This window comes from Bombina bombina, chromosome 1 (assembly GCF_027579735.1).
Source record: "Bombina bombina isolate aBomBom1 chromosome 1, aBomBom1.pri, whole genome shotgun sequence".
In the NCBI taxonomy this organism is placed as follows: domain Eukaryota; kingdom Metazoa; phylum Chordata; class Amphibia; order Anura; family Bombinatoridae; genus Bombina; species Bombina bombina.
In genome coordinates this window covers 1,503,766,031-1,503,783,622 of record NC_069499.1, presented here as the reverse complement: position 1 = coordinate 1,503,783,622, position 17,592 = coordinate 1,503,766,031, and positions in this window count along the sequence as shown.

The following is a 17,592-nucleotide window of genomic DNA, read 5'->3' as shown; positions in this document are numbered from 1 at the left end:
ACGTGCCTTCCTACCCGGGATGAAGCCCACCTGCTCTGGAGAAATCAAATTTGGTAGAAATTTATTGAGGCGTTTTGGCAGAATTTTAGCTAGCAGTTTAATGTCCGTGTTTAGTAAGGATATCGGTCTGAAATTTTCTGGGGTTGTGGGTTCCTTACCCGGTTTGGGGATAACCGTTATGTGTGCCTCCAGCATGGACTTCATCAGTTTGGGGCAGTCACGTAGGTTATTAAATAATTGGAGCAAGCTTGGGGCCAGTAAAGGAAGGAATGCCTTAAAGTATTTGGGTGTGAGTCCATCCGGACCCGGGCATTTCCCCTTGGGGAGATCCCTAATTGCATCAGTCAGTTCCTCTAGGGTAATTGGGGCGTCTAGGGTGTCCATATCTGCGTCTTCAAGTTGGGTTAACTCTAGGTCAGAGAGGTACTCGTCAATTTGGTTTTCCTCATTAGATGGTGAGTCTGCAGTTTGCGTTCTGTCTAATTTGCTAGGCAAATTATATAGTTTGCTATAGTAGGTGTGAAAGGCTTCTGCAATCTGTCTACAACCCTTGATTTTGGAGCCATCTTTCGCTTTTAAGTGATGTATATAGGCTTTAACCTGCGATCTACGGATCGATCTCGCCAACAGTTTGCCTGGCTTGTTGCCCCCCTCATAGTACTGTTGTTTGGTCCAAAACAGTCGTCTGTGATGGGCTGTCATAAGATGGTTTTTAAGGTTTAGCTTGGCCGTTGTAATGCTAGTTTTTGATTGTTTTATCAGTCGGTTTGAGCTTATGTTTAGCCTCTAGGTCAGAGATTGCAGTCAGTAGCTGTGTGTGTTTCTCTCTATATGACCTAATCTGCCTTGCTTTATGTTTGAGGAAAACACCACGGATAACACACTTGTGCGCTTCCCATGTATTTGGTAGGGAAGTACTCGTGGGGTCGTTGATTGAGAAATATTCGGTCAGAGACTTGCTGACGTCTTCAGCTATGGGCGGTGATTCCAGTAAGGAGTCATCCAACCTCCAGATATATGTTGTTGGGGGGATGTCGGGCCATACCACCCTGCACATCACGGGGGCATGGTCAGACCATGTGATGGAGCCTATCTCACAGTCTACTGTCAAGTCAAGTCCTAGAGAGTCCGTAAAGAAATAGTCTATGCGTGAGTATTTGTCGTGTGGAGGGGAAAAATATGTGTAGTCACGGTCCGTTGGGTGCAGTGTTCTCCACACGTCGTGAAGTTGTATGTCAGCAAGAGACGTCCTCACACTCTTAGTAGATCTGCGGGGGACATTGGATGACCCGTTAGACATGTCAAGAAGTGGGTCCAGTGGGAGATTCAGATCCCCAGCTACAAAAGTGGGGCCTTTGGAGTGGTCTAGCAGTACCCTGGTGACACGCTTTACGTATTGGTGCTGGGCTGTGTTTGGAGCGTATATGCAAGCCAGTGTGATAGGATGGGTATATAGCGTTCCTTGTAATAGTAAGTACCAGCCCTCAGGGTCTTTTTCAATGTGGGCGACCCTGAGTGGTGCAGTTTTGTGGATCAATATGCCCACCCCCCCCTTTCTTTTCAGAGCCGGATGAGAAGTAGGAAGTAGTGTATGTACCATCTAACCATTTTGGTTCTTTACCCCTACGGAAATGTGTTTTCTGTATAAAGACAATTTGGCTGTTTAAATGTTTAAATTCTTTGAGGGCGATAGACCTCTTACCTAAGTTGTTTAGTCCCTTTGCATTTATTGAGACAAATGTGAGGCCATGGGATCCAAATCTGCTCTTCTTTGGGTCCATTCTAGGGGAGAGAGAGAAAAAAAAAAAGGGGGAACACAAATACAAGGGGGGAAAGGGAAAAAGGTTAGAGAGTAAAGTTGGGGAAGTAGGATTGTATTATGTGCAGCAGAGAGAGAATAAGATTGAGAGAAAAGACAACCAAGATTTTATTACTCTTTTGGTAATTAACTGCCTGACACTAAGGGCAGAGTAAATGTGCTTTGGTTATATAACTATAGCTTTCCCTGTGAAAGAGATATCGTTTAGATACCAGAGGAAATAGGTCAGGGAGAGCAAAACAAACAATTTAGTGTCAGTTGGGGTAGTATCCCCAAAGTGGACAACTTTTGAATATATATATATTTATAGAAACCCTAATGCAGTGGTCTAACAAAGAAAATAACAAAGAAAGGAGAGAGTGCTCCATAATTAACTGGTCTGTGTCAAGTGGTAAGATAGTGGGGAGGGACCCTCAATGTGTTGAGGAGACATTAATACAATCTTATATGAGGGCCTACGCTCCAGGGACCTAAGTGTGCCCCGGAGTATAACATAGTCTACCCCTTGGCAGAATCTTATGAGGTTAGCTATCCACAAGGGGAAGCCTTCCGTTGCTGCTGTTCTTGGGGTACAAGGTTGGGAAGGAAGGGGAGGATAGAGGGGTTGTGGCAGGGTGGGAATGGTAAGGGAGGGAGGAAATTTGCATTTATATGGCTATATCCTTAACACAGAACTTGTATATGACCAAACTGTATTTTAACATTTTAACCTAATAATTTCAAACCTTCCTTGAGCAGGAGAACACCTTAGGATAACATATACAGGCATGTCCTTCAGCTTTATGCGGTGAGAGCTGGCTGGCATTGCCAATGTCCGTGGAGGGGTCCCCAGAACTGGATCCCTCTTTTGTTGTAACTTTCAATAGTCTCTCATTGCATTGTCGTAAGCTCACTGTTCGCTGTTGAACAGTGCAGTGGAAAGTCAAAGTTCCTTCCCAGGAGATCAATTAGTCCTGTGCGGATATGTTGGCGTCCTCTGAGCTCTTCTGCCGCACAGAGGCGGCACCTTTGCCGCCAATTGCAAGAGCTGCATAGAAGGCCTGTGGGTCCCCTCCCGGCCTGTAGACCGCAGACTTGTTGTTACGGATCGCAATCAGTGAGACCGGGAAGCCCCACCGGTACTGCACTTTGTTTTCTCTAAGAACAGCAGTAATACAGCCAAGTTCCTTTCTTTTCTGTAATGTCACTGGAGAAAGGTCCGAAAAAAGTTGGATTTTCTCTCCTGCATGCGTTATGGACTGTTTGGCCCTGGCACATCTGAGTATCTCCTCCTTTTCTTTAAAGCTTAGAAATTTAATTATTATGTCCCTGGGCGGGCCCTTGGGTGGTGGTTTAGGCCGAAGTGCCCTATGTGCTCGTTCCAGTGCAATCTCTGGGGAATTAGGTGTGCCTTTTATCGTGCGGAAGAGGCTCTGCAGATACCCCTCTATAGCAGGTGGGTGTATAGATTCAGAAACACCTCTGACCCTTATATTGTTTCTGCGGCAGCGGTTTTCAAGGTCCTCTAGTTTGTCAGAGAGGACCTGCATATCTGCTTGTTGTTGCTGTATTTCTATGCTGTTATTTTGCACTGTAGTTGCCATCAGCCCCTGCTCTAGTTCTGTTTTGGATACTCTGCTTTCCAGGGCATTAATGTCTTTCTTTAGGTCACCAAAAAGACTCCTCATCTCCTGGAGTACCCCCTGTATGTCCTCTTTTGATGATAAGTAGCGTAGATCTCCCTTAGTTAAAGGTTGTGACTGCTCTGCATTTTGTGGTGTCAGTTCTTTAGTTGCTTGTGAGCTTTGACTGTAAGCCATTTCTCCTGTTTGTGGGTCAAGGTTTGTGTCTAGCTGTCTGAGGTATCTGCTCAATGGTCTGGCAGCTGTGTTCTTGTCAGCTTTATTGTTTTTTTTAATAGGCATCCCCACTTTTGAGGAAAAATCTGTGCCGATGTGTGCGTACTGTTTCTTTAAATAAAAGGACTGCGTGGTATCTGGTATGCCTTGTTAGGGGGATAGAGCTTTCTTATTGAGCAACTTTACTGCATATAAATAGTTATAGGATCAGACTCCCCTGCGTGTCTGTGTGTTCATTGTTCAACATTTAAAGCAGATATAGCATGCAAGCTACACTGCTCCGTTAATAGCATTCACAGCTGTAAGATAGCACAGTTGAAAAGCTTGCTGCGTGGTGTTAAAATATAGGCTTAGTTCGTTATATGGGTTAAGTAGTGATCTGAGCTATAATGCTGCAATGTGCCAGTGTTGTATCTTTGTGCAGCTATTTACAGATGCCTCTTGGCTACACTGCTCCCCTCCTGTTTAGCCGGGTCAGTCCGGTCTGATAATGGCGTTGCCACGTGGTCGGCCGTTCCGGTGCGTGTCTCTGTTGAGTTAGGAGATGCGATCCATGCAGGGTATGTTACCGCTTGTGGCAAGTGCAGTGAGTAGAAGGTTTTGTCCCTGGCTGGGTGTATTACGGTCACATTTGAGTGCGCTACAGGTTACCTCCAGCTGCCTGGTTATCAGAGCACCCGGTACTCAGATGCGCTTTAGGCCCAGCCAGCATGTCTCTCAGGATTACAATACATGCATCTGTGTATAGCACCGTGTGTTGCAGTCCACTGTATAGCCGGGCCATTCACCTGTACTTTGTGGAAGTTTTGAAGGACTTTGAAGGGTCTCATAAATGTTTTAGTGCATGTTGTCCACTTTGAGGATTAGGAGCTCTTTCAGCAATCAGCCATTCGCCTGCGTGGCCAAACTCCGCCCCCAAAAGAGCTGTTTTATTTGGGGCATGCCCCGAAAAAGGCCCTTTTAAGGGCTGGTAAGGCAAAAGAGCTGTTTACTTTTTAATGTAGAATAGGGTAGGGAATTTTTTTTTGTTATTTTATTAGGGGGCTTAGATTAGGTGTAAGTAGCTTAAAATTGTTGTAATATTTTTTAAATGTTTGTAACTTATTTTTTCTAACTTAGCTTTTTTTATTTTTTGTACTTTAGTTAGTTTATTGAATTGTATTTAATTGTAGTTATTTGTAGGTAATTAATTTAATTAATTTAATGATAGTGTAGTGTTAGGTTTAATTGTAACTTAGGTTAGGATTTATTTTACAGGTAATTTTGTATTTCTTTTAGCTAGGTAGTTATTAAATAGTTAATAACTATTTAATAACTATTCTAACTAGCTAAAATAAATACAAAGTTACCTGTAAAATAAATATAAATCCTAAAATAGCTACAATGTAATTATTAATTACATTGTAGCTATCCAACGCCTAGATTTGGAGATTTGCGTTAGAAGGGGTGCGTTAGCTACGCATGCTTTTTTCTGGCCGCACCTTTTAAATACCGCTGGTATTGAGAGTTCACAGAATGGCTGCGTTAGGCTCCAAAAAGGAGTGTAGAGCATATTTACCGCAACTTCAACTCTCGATACCAGCGGTGCTTACGGACGCGGCCAGCTTCAAAAACGTGCTCGTGCATGATTCCCCCATAGAAAACAATGGGGCTGTTTGAGCTGAAAAAAAACCTAACACCTGCAAAAAAGCCGCGTTCAGCTCCTAACGCAGCCCCATTGTTTGCTATGGGGAAACACTTCCTACGTCTGCACCTAACACCCTAACATGTACCCCGAGTCTAAACACCCCTAACCTTACACTTATTAACCCCTATTCTGCCGCCCCCGCTATCGCTGACCCCTGCATATTTTTTTAACCCCTAATCTGCCGCTCCGTAAACCGCCGCTACTTACATTATCCCTATGTACCCCTAATCTGCTGCCCCTAACACCGCCGACCCCTATATTATATTTGTTAACCCCTAATCTGCCCCCCACAACGTCGCCTCCACCTGCCTACACTTATTAACCCCTAATCTGCCGAGCGGACCACACCGCTATTATAATAAAGTTATTAACCCCTAATCCGCCTCACTCCCGCCTCAATAACCCTATAATAAATAGTATTAACCCCTAATCTGCCCTCCCTAACATCGCCGACACCTAACTTCAAACATTAACCCCTAATCTGCCGACTGGAGCTCACCGCTATTCTAATAAATGTATTAACCCCTAAAGCTAAGTCTAACCCTAACACTAACACCCCCCTAAATTAAATATAATTTAAATCTAACGAAATAAATTAACTCTTATTAAATAAATTATTCCTATTTAAAGCTAAATACTTACCTGTAAAATAAACCCTAATATAGCTACAATATAAATTATAATTATATTATAGCTATTTTAGGATTTATATTTATTTTACAGGTAACTTTGTATTTATTTTAACCAGGTACAATAGCTATTAAATAGTTAAGAACTATTTAATAGCTAAAATAGTTAAAATAATTACAAATTTACCTGTAAAATAAATCCTAACCTAAGTTACAATTAAACCTAACACTACACTATCAATAAATAAATTAAATAAAATACCTACAATTACCTACAATTAAACCTAACGCTACACTATCAATAAATGAATTAAATACAATACCTACAAATAACTACAATTAAATAAACTAAATAAAGTACAAAAAATAAAAAAGAACTAAGTTACAAAAAATAAAAAAATATTTACAAACATTAGAAAAATATTACAACAATTTTAAAATAATTACACCTACTCTAAGCCCCCTAATAAAATAACAAAGACCCCCAAAATAAAAAAATGCCCTACCCTATTCTAAATTAAAAAAGTTCAAAGCTCTTTTACCTTACCAGCCCTGAACAGGCCCCTTTGCGGGGCATGCCCCAAGAAATTCAGCTCTTTTGACTGTAAAAAAACACATACAATACCCCCCCAACATTACAACCCACCACCCACATACCCCTAATCTAACCCAAACCCCCCTTAAATAAACCTAACACTAAGCCCCTGAAGATCTTCCTACCTTATCTTCACCTCACCGGGTATCACCGATCGGTCCTGGCTCCAAAATCTTCATCCAACCCAAGCGGGGGCTGACGATCCATAATCCTGCGGCTGAAGAGGTCCAGAAGAGGCTCCAAAGTCTTCATCCTATCCGGGAAGAAGAGGCGATCCAGACCGGCAACCATCTTGATCCAAGCGGCATCTTCTATCTTCATCCGATGAGGAACGGCTCCATCGTGAAGACCTCCAGCGCGGACCAATCTTCTTCCGACGACGTCCAACTGAAGAATGACGGTTCCTTTAAGGGACGTCATCCAAGATGGCGTCCCTCGAATTCCGATTGGCTGATAGGATTCTATCAGCCAATCAGATTGAGCTCACATTCTGTTGGCTGTTCCGATCAGCCAATAGAATGTGAGCTCAATCTGATTGGCTGATCGGATCGGCCAATCGGATTGAACTTGATTCTGATTGGCTGATTCCATCAGCCAATCAGAATTTTCCTACCTTAATTCCGATTGGCTGATAGAATCCTATCAGCCAATCGGAATTCGAGGGATGCCATCTTGGATGACGTCCCTTAAAGGAACCGTCATTCTTCAGTTGGACGTCGTCGGAAGAAGATTGGTCCGCGCTGGAGGTCTTCACGATGGAGCCGTTCCTCATCGGATGAAGATAGAAGATGCCGCTTGGATCAAGATGGTTGCCGGTCTGGATCGCCTCTTCTTCCCAGATAGGATGAAGACTTTGGAGCCTCTTCTGGACCTCTTCAGCCGCAGGATTATGGAACGCCAGCCCCCGCTTGGGTTGGATGAAGATTTTGGAGCCAGGACCGATCGGTGATACCCGGTGAGGTGAAGATAAGGTAGGAAGATCTTCAGGGGCTTAGTGTTAGGTTTATTTAAGGGGGGTTTGGGTTAGATTAGGGGTATGTGGGTGGTGGGTTGTAATGTTGGGGGGGGGTCTTGTATGTGTTTTTTTACAGGCAAAAGAGCTGAATTTCTTGGGGCATGCCCCGTAAAGGGCCCTGTTCAGGGCTGGTAAGGTAAAAGAGCTTTGAACTTTTTTAATTTAGAATAGGGTAGGGCATTTTTTTATTTTGGGGCTCTTTGTTATTTTATTAGGGGGCTTAGAGTAGGTGTAATTAGTTTAAAATTGTTGTAATATTTTTCTAATGTTTGTAAATATTTTTTTATTTTTTGTACTTTAGTTAGCTTATTTAATTGTAGTTATTTGTAGGTATTGTATTTAATTCATTTATTGATAGTGTAGTGTTAGGTTTAATTGTAGGTAATTGTAGGTATTTTATTTAATTTATTTATTGATAGTGTAGTGTTAGGTTTAATTGTAACTTAGGTTAGGATTTATTTTACAGGTAAATTTGTAATTATTTTAACTATTTTAGCTATTAAATAGTTCTTAACTATTTAATAGCTATTGTACCTGGTTAAAATAAATACAAAGTTACCTGTAAAATAAATATAAATCCTAAAATAGCTACAATATAATTATTCGTTATATTGTAGCTATATTAGGGTTTATTTTACAGGTAAGTATTTAGCTTTAAATAGGAATAATTTATTTAATAAGAGTTAATTTATTTCGTTAGATTTAAATTATATTTAACTTAGGGGGGTGTTAGTGTTAGGGTTAGACTTAGCTTTAGGGGTTAATACATTTATTAGAATAGCGGTGAGCTCCGGTCGGCAGATTAGGGGTTAATAATTGAAGTTAGGTGTCGGCGATGTTAGGGAGGGCAGATTAGGGGTTAATACTATTTATTATTGGGTTATTGAGGCGGGAGTGAGGCGGATTAGGGGTTAATAACTTTATTATAGTAGCGGTGAGATCCGCTCGGCAGATTAGGGGTTAATAAGTGTAGGCAGGTGGAGGCGACGTTGAGGGGGGCAGATTAGGGGTTAATAAATATAATATAGGGGTCGGCGGTGTTAGGGGCAGCAGATTAGGGGTACATAGCTATAATGTAGGTGGCGGCGCTTTGTGGTCGGCAGATTAGGGGTTAATTATTGTAGGTAGCTGGCGGCGACGTTGTGGGGGGCAGATTAGGGGTTAATAAATATAATATAGGGGTCGGCGGTGTTAGGGGCAGCAGATTAGGGGGACATAAGTATAACGTAGGTGGCGGTCGGCAGATTAGGGGTTAAAAAAAATTAATCGAGTGGCGGCGATGTGGGGGGACCTCGGTTTAGGGGTACATAGGTAGTTTATGGGTGTTAGTGTACTTTAGAGCACAGTAGTTAAGAGCTTTATAAACCGGCGTTAGCCCAGAAAGCTCTTAACTACTGACTTTTTTCTGCGGCTGGAGTTTTGTCGTTAGATTTCTAACGCTCACTTCAGCCACGACTCTAAATACCGGAGTTAGAAAGATCCCATTGAAAAGATAGGATACGCAATTGACGTAAGGGGATCTGCGGTATGGAAAAGTCGCGGCTGGAAAGTGAGCGTTAGACCCTTTCCTGAGTGACTCCAAATACCGGCGGTAGCCTAAAAGGAGCCTCTAACGCTGGTTTTGACGGCTACCGCCAAACTCTAAATCTAGGCCTTAGGGTTTATTTTACAGGTAAGTATTTAGTTTTAAATAGGATTCATTTATTAAAGTATAGTGTAGTGTTAGGTGTAATTGTAACTTAGGTTAGGATTTATTTTACAGGTTAATTTCTCTTTATTTTAGCTAGGTAGCTATTAAATAGTTAATAACTATTTAATAGCTATTGTACCTAGTTAAAATAAATTGAAAGTTGCCTGTAAAATAAAAATAAATCCTAAGATAGCTACAATATAATTATTATTTATATTGTAGCTATATTAGGGTTTATTTTAAAGGTAAGTATTTAGTTTTAAGTAGGATTAAGTTAGTTAATAAGAGAAATATTATTTAGATGTATTTAATTCATATTTAAGTTAGGGGGGTGTTAGGGTTAGTGTTAGACTTAGGTTTAGGGGTTAGTAATTTTATTACAGTGGCGGGGGTGTAGGGGGGGCAGGATAGGGGTTAATACATTTATTATAGGTGGCAATGGTGTAGGGGGGCAGATTAGGGGTTAATAAGTTTAAGATAGGTTGCGGCGGGGTCCGGAAGTGGCGGTTTAGGGGTTAAACTATTTATTTAGTTGCGGCGGGGTCCAGGATCAGCAGGATAGGGGTTAATAACTTTATTATAGAGGGCGGCGGTATAGGGGGGGCAGGAAAGGGGTTAATAGGTATAATGTAGGTGGCGGGGGTGTCCGGGAGCGGCGGTTTAGGGGTTAATACATATATTATAGTTGCGGCGGGGACCGGGAGCGGCGGTTTAGGGGTTAATACATATATTATAGTTGCGGCGGGGACCGGGAGCGGCGGTTTAGGGGTTAATACATATATTATAGTTGCGGCGGGGACCGGGAGCGGCGGTTTAGGGGTTAACATATTTATTATAGCTTGCGGTGGGCTCCGGGAGCGGCTGTTTAGGGGTTAAACAGTTTATTAGAGTGGCGGTGGGCTCCAGGAGCGGCGGTTTAGGGGGTAATAACTTTATTTAGTTGTAGGGGGAGCAGATTAGCGGTGTTTAGACTCGGGGTACATGTTAGGGTGTTAGGTGCAGACGTTTCCCATAGAAATCAATGGGATGTCTGGCAGCAGCGAACCTGAACTTTCGCTATGGTCAGACTCCCATTGATTCCTGTGGGATCCGCCGCCTCCAGGGCGGCGGTTTGAAAACCAGGTACGCTGGGCCGGAAAAGTGCCGAGCGTACCTGCTAGTTTTTTGATAACTAGCAAAAGTAGTCAGATTGTGCCGCACTTGTGTGCGGAACATCTGGAGTGACGTAAGAATCGATCTGAGTCCGGCGGATCGAAGCTTACGTCACAAAATTCTACTTTTGCTGGGCAGCAGGGCTTGATAACTAAGGTGAATCAGCCTCGCCACAAATACGCTGCAGAATTCCAGCGTATTTGAGGTTGACGGCTTGATAAGTACCCCCCATAGAGAGCCAAAGAGATGGGTCAAGCTTGAGGAGAACATCAATAGTGGAATTCACCTCGCATCGGTATGTTGGTCTCCTAATTTTGGGAAAATAAGTAAAGTTATAGCCGACCCAATCACCAAGGAAACCTATCTACAATGGGAGCTTGCGAATAGAATAAACCCCTATTTGTCCACGAGTCCCTCTCTTCTGACCTCTCTGATTCATAACTCTGAATTCTCCCTAACGGACCTAGGGCCGCGAACATCCACAAATAATCCGCTCCCAGAGATTGCTATATTTCATCTATCAGAGGGGGAACAAATAATATCTCACACACAATTACAGGAGAAAGGATTTTTGTGGGTGCATAATTGGTACAATTATAGAAGAGTCCACCGCTACATATCAGCACATAACATGTTAAGACCTTTAACTAATCTAGAAATAATGTTTGCATCCAAAACTCAGTTGAAACACACTTTATCGAAAATCCAGAACATCATAGCCCAACCCCCTCCTGGTAATATGCCACGCTCCATTGATTCTTGGGAGAGGGAACTGTGGATTATCATTCTTCCTCAAACAGCATCCCAGATCTTTAAGAATACTAAATCATCCTCCGCATCAGCAACCATCTTAGAACTAAATTATAAGATCCTCCACAACTGGTATCTCACTCCTAGGCATATTCATAAATTGTACCCCACAGCTACTAACAGATGTTGGAGATGTGGTCATGTTGGAAGTGGCATGGGCCACATGTGGTGGTGGTGTAATAACATAAATTACATGTGGAGGAACATAATAGATGAGGTAGAGGAGGTCCTTCAGACACAGATCCCTATGGATCCTTTAATTGTACTTCTTAATAAACTTCCAAGGCTTCCCGCTAAAGAACATAGAATACTTTTTAGGATATGCATTAATAGTGCTAAAACACTGATAGCTAAAAATTGGAAGTCAAATATCCCCACCTCACTGCACTTGTGGAGACAGAAGACTACAGAATTGCTGGAATTAGAGGAATACAAATATTATAGGACAGGCACTAGGGACTCCTTTATTAGAGCACAGACTATCTGGGACTCCTATATATCACAAAGACGTAATCACAGGATGACACTTAACAACAACGGAGAGAATAGAAACGAACTAAATTAGATTAGGGCTCCTTACCTGAGCTTTCCAACAGCAAATTGGTGCAATCTTCATATTAAGTAACTGGAACTTAAATTGTTTGCTTATGTAACCAAAGTTTTCTCTTGTTTGAGTTTATATGAGAACCTATGTTTGATTCCATTTATTGGCAATGTTTTATATTGTAAAATGTAATGTTGATTTACTTGTACAAAACACATTTCTGTTATATTTTTCTTTGGTTTCTCAATAAAAAAGAACTTGGAATAATTTTTTTTTTTTTTAATAAAATGTATTACATGTGGTAGTGTAGCATTTTTGTTATATGCTTAGCGTGAATGCACCTTTTTTCAAGACACTGTAATTTTGTCAGCAAATAGGAAATAGAAAGAAAATGTTCTTTTTCTTTTTTGGCAAATTGTGTCAATTTAAACATTATGCACTTTACGAAAAGCAATAAAGCATTTAGCTGCAATCTTTTACTTTTTATCTATTTTTAAATTAAATACAAATGCTACTTCAGACAGTAAAAATGGAAATATGTTATATGTTGTGTTTGCCATTCACTGCTGAATTATGTAATTCTTTAGCTATATGCAATTTTTACAGAACTCTATGCTCATTTGTTGCACACTGCGGAGATCTAATTAAATAGCAATACAAACATGGATTATTTGTAGGCCTCAGAGGAACAAGCTAGCACTTTCCACTTAAAACGGGGATTTCTGGTCACCATAACTTATGTCACAATTCAATATATTACATTTATTATTAAAATAAAATAAAAAAGGAAATCCTGTTATAATTTTTTTGATAAAATAATAAAGAAAGAAGCATTTAGAGAAAAACAAAATCTGCTTTGGAGCCCAAAATAATTCTCTCTTTCTGTAGCTCTCTGTCTGTCACTGGTCCAGTTATTCTGGCAAAATGAGAGCAAAACGAACATTTATTACTTAATATTGTTTTTGTTTTTTCAGCAATACCCTTATTGAAATAAGTATTGGCCAAACTTGTTTTCATAGGCTGTTGCAACAACTAATCAAGTGCCATGATTGGACAGAGACTGTGGACATAGGATTGGACAGCAATCAGGCACATGATAGGGTAGGCAGGTTTGTAAATGGCTTTTTCGAGTGATGAAAATTTGTTTACACAATATTCTGGCAATCTAATATTGTGAAATGTTTTATTGTCAGGTTAATGTTTAATATATAAAGACATTTAGATAATAAATTATTTGACTTAAGTGATTTGTGATAAGAGGGTCTTCCAGTGGGCGGATCTAGAAGATGGCTGCGAGCTCTTGTTGCTGCGAAGAAAACCTCTTCTGATATCCTTTATATCACCATCCTTCTGTGCCATCTGCATCTACCTTGACAGATAAGCTGTCCGGGAATTACTAGCAGATAGAAGAAATCAAATCTCTTCTTCCCCGGAGGTCATTTTACTGAACTGAAATCCACGTGGGATTTTGTACGTATAGTTTTCCTTTCTGCTATTTACAAAGCAATGGAGTCGTAAAATAATAAATACGTTTTTGTTGCCGGCATTTGAATGTTAATTCTCAAGCTATGACAGATTGCATGAAACGGTCCAAGCTATTGGGAGACCCTACTCTACAAACACTACTCCCGTAACCACGCAATCCTGCCCTTAAATACTGGACACGCAACAACGCACCTCCAGTTTAGCTGCAAGAGTCCACCAAAATTATGGATCCAGCAACTTTCTTTTCAGATCCGGCTGTGACGACTTTCGCACCTGAAGAGCTCACTACAGACTTTCCTTTACACACCTCACTTCTTACCCAATATATGGAGAAGACGGACTTGCTACAGGTCCATAGGAGGGAGAGGACCTCTTAAACCTGAGAACTGTCTTTACTGTCAGGCAGAAGAGGAGGTAAGTGCTAACTATTTACTGGGACATAAGACTCAGGAAAGGAGGCACTTATTTATCTGGGGAAAAATAAAGGTCACTCATGGGACATGGGTTTCTTTATTGGGACAGTATAGCGCAGGCACTGGGGCTTTAGGCATTGCAACATGGTGGTTTTAATTTCCAGGCTCCTTTAAATAAAGCAAGACTGGGAGATGTCTGCATTGGCACGCCCATGATGGGCGGTACTAAGGAGAGCATTACGTGCCTTTTTTCTCCTTTCCTCTTACTCTCAGCCAGGAAGAGAAAGTTTGCGAATTGTTTTTTCTGCATATCAGGAGAAAAGCTTGACTTTATTTGCAACTATGCATCTCAACTGAGTTGGAAGCGTGCCAGACTCTCTCCGTATCGCTCTGGTGCTGGTAGGGGAAAACGGCTCAGTTTTTTCTGTCAGACAGTGAGGTCAAGTTCTTCAGAAGGGTAGGCACCTCAGCAAAGTACTTCTGAGGTGTAAAGGTGTTCTGCAGGGTCATTTTCTTTGTTTTCATTGAGTGCACTAAGGAAAAAAGTTACGGTTTAACATTTAATAAGACAGTAACTTTTTTTTGACATGTCCTAAATTTTTCTTAAAAATAGTTTTATTGTTACAATTAACTGTGAAAAACATGGACCATGAACACTTGCAAGCTTGTACTTGCTCCTTATGTTTTGATGCCAAGGAAAAAAGTTACGGTTTAACATTTAAAGATATGTCCTAAATTTTTCTTAATTTTTTTTTATTGTTACAATTAACTGTGAAAAACATGAACCAAGAGCCCTTGCAAGCTGGTACTTGCTCCTTATGTTTTGATGCCTCTTGTATTGATAGGACTTTAAGTTATGGGGATAAACTTTTTGCTGAACCATCATTTACTAAAGGAGGATGTTGTTCAGCAGTCTAATATCAATGCTCAATTTATTTTGCAACTTTCTCCTCAAACGTCCCAGCTGCCCACACATGCAGTGCCCTGCGCTTCCACTATAACTCTCCTACTGGAGTTACATTACAAGACATCGCTTCTCTCATGTCTTCTGCAGTATCTGATACGTTGTCTGCTTTTCCAATGTGGCAGGGAAAGCGTAATAGGAAATCTAGATCAGTAGGGGAGGTTTCTGACACAGTTCTTGCTATTGCGGATGCTCCCTCCCAGAAGCCTGAGGAGGGAGATACCGTGGTAGCATCTGAAGGTGAAATTTCAGATTCTGACAGTATAATTCCTCTCACTGATACTGAAGTGGTCTCCTTCAGATTTAAGCTAGAGCACCTTTGTTTACTACTTAAGGAGGTCTTAGCTACATTGGATGATGACGACTCCACGGTTGTCATTACTCCTAAGAAATCCAGTAAGCTTAACAAATACTTTGAGGTGCCTTCCTCGACAGATGTTTTTTTCCAGTGCCTGACCGAGCTTCTGAGATCATTGCCAAGGAGTGGAGAGACCGGGTATCCCTTTTTCTCATCTCCTATATTTAAAAAGATGTTTCCCATAGCCGACTCAGTTAAGAAGGCTTGGCAAACAGTCCCCAAGATGGAAGGAGCTGTTTCCACCCTAGCTAAGAGAACTACTATACCCATAGAGGATAGTTGTGCTTTCAAAGATCCTATGGACATTACTCAAAAAATAAATAAAAATGTATGTACACCAGGGCTTACAATGGCAGCCAGCTGTGTGCATTGCTACCGTCACTAGTGCAGCGGCATATGGGTTTGATGCGTTGTCTGATGCTATCAGGGCAGAAACTCCCCTGGAGGAAATCCAGGATAGGATAAAATCTCTTAAATTGGCTAATTCCTTTATTATGGATGCTTTCCTTCAAGTTATTAAACTAGGAGCAAAGATTTCAGGCTTCTCTGTTCTAGATCGCAGAGCCTTATGGATAAAACCTTGGTCTGCGGATGTATCCTCTAAGTCTTAGCTTTTATCGATTCCTTACAAGGGGAAGACCTTGTTTGGACCTGGTTTGACGGATATAATCTCTGATATTACGGGAAGTGATCTTCTCTCTCAGGATAAGAGAAATAAACAAAGGGGACGACAGAGTAATTTTCGTTCCTTTTGAAATTTCAAGGGATATTCTTCCTCTTCCGCCTCCAAGCAAGAACTAAACCTTCATGGAGACCCAATCAGTCTTGGAATAAGGGAAAACAATCCAAGAAGCCTGTTATTGAATCAAATGGGTTCGAGATGTTCAGGATCCCTGGGCAGTAGAAATAGTGTCCCAGGGATACAAACTAGAGTTCAAAAGTTTTCCTCCCAGAGGCAGATTTCTGCTTTTAAGATTATCTGTAGACCAGACAAAAAGAGAGGCATTCTTACACTGTGTGAGAGACCTCTCCGACATTGGAGTGATAGTTCCTGTTCCGATACGGGAACAGGGTCTGGGATTTTATTCCACTCTGTTCGTGGTTCCCAAGAAAGAGGGAAACTTTTAGGCCAATTTTAGATCTCAAGAGTCTAAACAAATTCCTCAGAGTACCATTCTTCAAGATGGAAACTATTCGTTCCATTCTCCCTCTGGTCCAAGAGGGTCAATTTATGACAACAGTGGATTTAAAGGATGCGTACCAGCATGTTCCCATTTACAAGAATCATCACAGGTTTCTGAGGTTTGCCTTTCTAGACAAACACTGCCAATTCATGGCTCTTCCCTTCGGTCTTGACACAGCTCTCAGAATTTTTTCAAAGGTTCTGGGTTCGCTATTGGCAGTGATTTGTTTGCAGGGCTTTGCAGTGGCACCCTATCATGACGACATCCTGGTCCAGGCACCATCCCAACAGCAACAAGATCACACGGATCTATTGTTGTCCTTCCTGCAATTTTATGGTTGGAAAGTAAATTTGGGAAAGAGCTCCTTAGTTCCAAACACAAGGGTATCTTTCCTAGCAACAATAATAGATTCCATATCACTGAAGATTTTTCTGACAGGAGTCAGGAAATTAAAGATTTCCGATACTTGTCTAGCTCTTCAGTCCACTCCTCGGCCGTCAGTTGCTCAGTGCATGGAGGTAATCGGGCTGATGGTGGCAGCAATGGACATCATCCCATTTGCTCGGTTCCACCTCAGACCTCTGCAGTTAAGAATGCTCAGGCAATGGAACAGAGATTATGCGGATTTGTCTCCTCGAATACTATTGGAGCAGGAGACAAGGAATTCTCTTCAATGGTGGTTGTCTCTGGATCATCTCTCCCAGGGACCCTGCTTTCGCAGACCGTCTTGGGTGATTATAACAACAGATGCCAGCCTTCTAGGATGGGGAGCAGTCTGGGGCTCCCTAAAGGCTCATGGAGTTTGGACTCAATCAGAGTCTGTTCTTCCTATAAACATTCTGGAACTGAGAGCGATCTTCAATGCTTTTCTGGCCTGGCCCTAGACAACTGGGAGGCGGACTTCCTGAACAGGCAGACCTTTCATCCAGGGGAGTGGGAACTCCATCTGGAAGTGTTCTCCAGCCTGATCCTCAAGTGGGGTCAGCCGGAATTAGATCTCATGGCATCTCGACAGAATGCCAAGCTCCCGAGATATGGGTCAAGGTCCTGGGACCCCCAGGCAGAACTGATAGATGCTCTGGTGATTCCTTGGACTTTCAGTCTAGCATACCTTTTTTTCCTCCGTTTGCTCTTCTTCCTCGGGTCATTGCTCGAATCAAGCAGGAGAGGGCATCGGTGATCCTCATTGCACCAGCTTGGCATCACAGGATTTGGTATGCAGATCTGGTGGACATGTCATCTCTGCCACCTTGGAGACTTCCGTTGAGGAAGGACCTTCTAATTCAGGGGCCCTTCCTTCACCCAAATCTAGTTTCTCTGAAGCTGACTGCTTGGAGATTGAACGCTTAATTTTATCCAAGCGGGGCTCGGTCATAGAGACCATGATTCAGGCTCGTAAGCCTGTAACT